Source organism: Taudactylus pleione, unplaced genomic scaffold (assembly GCF_031769625.1).
Source record: "Taudactylus pleione unplaced genomic scaffold, aTauple2 ptg000066l, whole genome shotgun sequence".
Lineage (NCBI taxonomy): Eukaryota > Metazoa > Chordata > Amphibia > Anura > Myobatrachidae > Taudactylus > Taudactylus pleione.
Genome location: NW_028284468.1, coordinates 16545780 through 16549209, shown reverse-complemented (window position 1 = coordinate 16549209; position 3430 = coordinate 16545780). Strand labels below are relative to the sequence as shown.

Below are 3430 nucleotides of genomic sequence, written 5' to 3'. Positions count from 1 at the left end.
GGGAAAGCATTTTTCTGCACAGAAAACAAAGGTATATGAATGTTAAACATATGCTTGTGATGTGATAAGGATAAGGAAAAAGAAAAACGGAGAGAAGGCTTTTACTTTTTGAACTGTTGAAAATAGACAGGGCCGGCTAAGGTGTCCAAGAGGTGGATAGGGCAAGCTGGAGCAGTTATACATAGCAGGTATAGCTGGGCGAGAAACTGGAGGGTGTTTCTCGGTCAACTTCCAATTGTAATCGTAAAGTCCATTGATGAGTTGGTGTCTCTGGGCAATGCAATCGGACTGCACGGTGGTGTGAAACCATGATTGTGGAATTGGTTGTGGTGGAGGAAATCACTGGCAAGGATAAGGAATACTTATATGCTACCAGTGGAAAGTAACTCAAAGAAGGAAGCAGCAGACGAAGCTTGGTATAATTCATCTGGAAAGCAGGAGTATAGTATAGGCTAGATTCTGTTTCCTCATTGTGTAAAACTGACAAACACGCTGAGCGGTCATTTGTACACAGTGGGTGGAAGTGAGTGGACGTAGTTTGTCGTAATTCGTCCACCGGTAGAAATCTCTAGCGAAGGTAGCAAAGCATTGTCCCAGATGGGTGCTAAGCAGTTGCTAGGGATGGTCGATGAGATGCTGCTTATGAATGAGCCGACTGGGTCGGCAAGGTATATAATGAATGAGAAGTATGGCGCATACGCAACTGTATACTGCAACATATGGGTCAAGATGACCAAGGGATGTGTGAAACCCTTTCCCAAAGTTGGCAATTTTGATTTGGAGGTACTAAATAAAGTTATATAACATATGTTTAGTCAAGTCTCTAAAGAAAAGAGTAAAGTATAATGATTGTTTAAAGTTGTGGCAGCACGAGGAGAACATGTGGCATGGTGGTGTATGTGCATCGCAGAGCAGCGTACTCACACCAATAGGCAGCATGCACACGCCACAAAGTAGCGTGTTCACACCACAAAATAGAGCACACACGTGGCATAGTAGCACGCCGCAAAGCAGCGTACTAATGCCGCAAAGCAAGATGCCGCCTGGTAGCGTACCCACGCTGCAAGGTAGCGTCACTGTGCATAAAGAAGATAGTAGATGTGCACCGCCACTGCCTTATGCGGCCGCAGGTGGAAGTACAGCCGATACTAAAAATAATAAAAAAATCGTAATAAGTATCCTATACCCTGTTTTAAGTCACCTCAAGGAAAATGTAATTGTAGAAGATGATGAACCTATTGTAATTTCAGCTATTTCCCAAGCTGTTAATTTACTAGATGTTGAACAGAGACCAGGAAAGGCAGTGATTCAACCAGCAGGGGCAGCAGCTGAAATTGGTGAGACTAGTGTAGAGCGTAGTAGGAGAGGGAACATTCTTAGTACTGAAACAGTAAGTCCAGCAATTCCTGAACCTAGTGATGTGGTAAGTATGCATCCTGTCAGTACAATTGCAGTTCCCAATGGGAAACCAGACAAAGAAGGTGTAGTTCCTATCAGGAATGTAGAAATGCTCTGTCCATGGACTAGAGCAGAATTACATTCAATTATATCAGATTTCCCAGACCCTAGGAAAGAGTTAGCCAAATGCCAGAAATTTATTAAAGATTTGGGTAATACTCATGAGCCTACCAATAAGGATTGGCGAGTGGTGTTAAGGGCCTGCCTTCCTTCCAATACTGATGTGCAAAAGTTTGTTAAGGATTGTGTATTGGAGGAAGATGAACCCTTAACTGATGAGGATAATCAGGTGAATATAAAGCGTATAATAACACATTTTGGCCATATACTTTCCAGTGGTAGTGAACTGGAGCAAAATTTTCACTATTAAACAAAAGGATAGTGAATTGGCATCAGATTATTTTGCCTGAGCACTGCTAGCAATAACCCGGTACACTGGGATAGCAGATATAAAGGATGATGTACACCACAGGGAAGTAGCTGTAATGGTACTAATGGATGGTCTCAAAGACAATCTAAAAACCAGAGTGCAAACCTCTCTACCTAACTGGAGAGGGATTACTGTAGATGCACTTAGAGAGTCAACCATATAACATGACAAGAACATTGGCAGGAAGAAAGAGGCACTGAGTGAGAAGTTAATGGCAGTAAGCATTCAGGCTCTAGAGGGATCACAGCCACAGTCTTACAACACATATCAGCAGCGGAATTATACAGTAAGATGTTATAAATGTAATAAAGTAGGACACATGAGAAGGGATTGTAAATTGAGAAATCAGGGGCCACCTAGGAAGGAAACACCCAGATACACAGAGAGAAAGCACTCACAAGATTCAGAAAGATTCCAACAGTTACCTGCTTACATAGTGACAGCAAACACTTTACTGGAGAGTGACAGTCAGAGCTAGGGGTCAGGTCCTACCTGTAGTCTACAGCCAGTCAGGTTAACTGAGAATACTAGGGGAGAACCTACAATGACAGTTGATATATCTAGTATTAAACACACTTTTCTTGTAGATACAGGGGTGCCCAGATCAGTGATAAATTCTCCTATTAATTTACAGGTCATCAACAAAACCATATCAGCAATGGGAGTAACGGGGAGGGTACAGCATTACCCTCTAACCAGATCTGCAGAAGTTACTATTGGGCCACTGCAAACCAAGCATTCCTTTCTCTTGGCAGCAGCAGCTCCTACTAACCTGCTGGGAAGGCATTTGCTGTGTAAAATGGGATGTGTTATATACTGTACCCCTGATGGTATATACCTAGATATACCGGAAAAGGTTGCGCATGAGGTACAGGATATCTTGGATACACTACAAAGGTTAATGTTACACTCTGCTGTGCTAGAACAAAGCCCATCTCAGGTAAAAGAAATGTTATTACAAATACCAGGTTCCCTCTGGACAAAAGATGGACAGGACACTGGATTGATGGCAAATGTATCTCCTGTAATGGTATATTTGAAGAGTGGTAGGCAAGCTCCAAAAATCCCTCAGTACCCATTAAAGCCAGAGGTGGACCTAGGGATATATCCCATAATTGAAAGGCTGCTGCAACAGGGGATTTTAATTCATACAGCTAGTCCAGCCAATAGTCCAATTTTTCCAGTGAAGAAGGCTGGTGGGAGGGGCTATAGATTAGTATAGGACCTTAGGGGTGTTAACAAAGTTGTTGAGAGCCAATTCCCCGTAGTGCCCAATCCAGCTGTCATCTTCATGCAGGTTCCACCGTGTGGCAACCCACTTCATTGTCATTGATCTATGTTCTGCATTTTTCTCTGTCCCTCTTCACCCTGACTGTCAATATCTATTTGCATTTTCCTACAGAGGGGTGCAATATACATGGACACGATTTCCCCAGGGTTTCATAGCCCCAGTATTTTCTCAGGCCTTACACGACTGTTTGCAATCTTTTCAACCAAGCAATGGGTCTGTTCTAATTCAATATGTAGACAATTTGTTGTTGT

The 3430-nt window shown here is 42.7% G+C and overlaps 1 pseudogene; it reads left to right on the top strand.

Annotated features, from left to right (window-relative positions):
- The first annotated feature begins 1036 nt into the window (after positions 1-1036).
- On the top strand, positions 1037-2366 carry LOC148534478 (uncharacterized; annotated as a pseudogene).
- The last annotated feature ends 1064 nt before the right edge of the window (positions 2367-3430 follow it).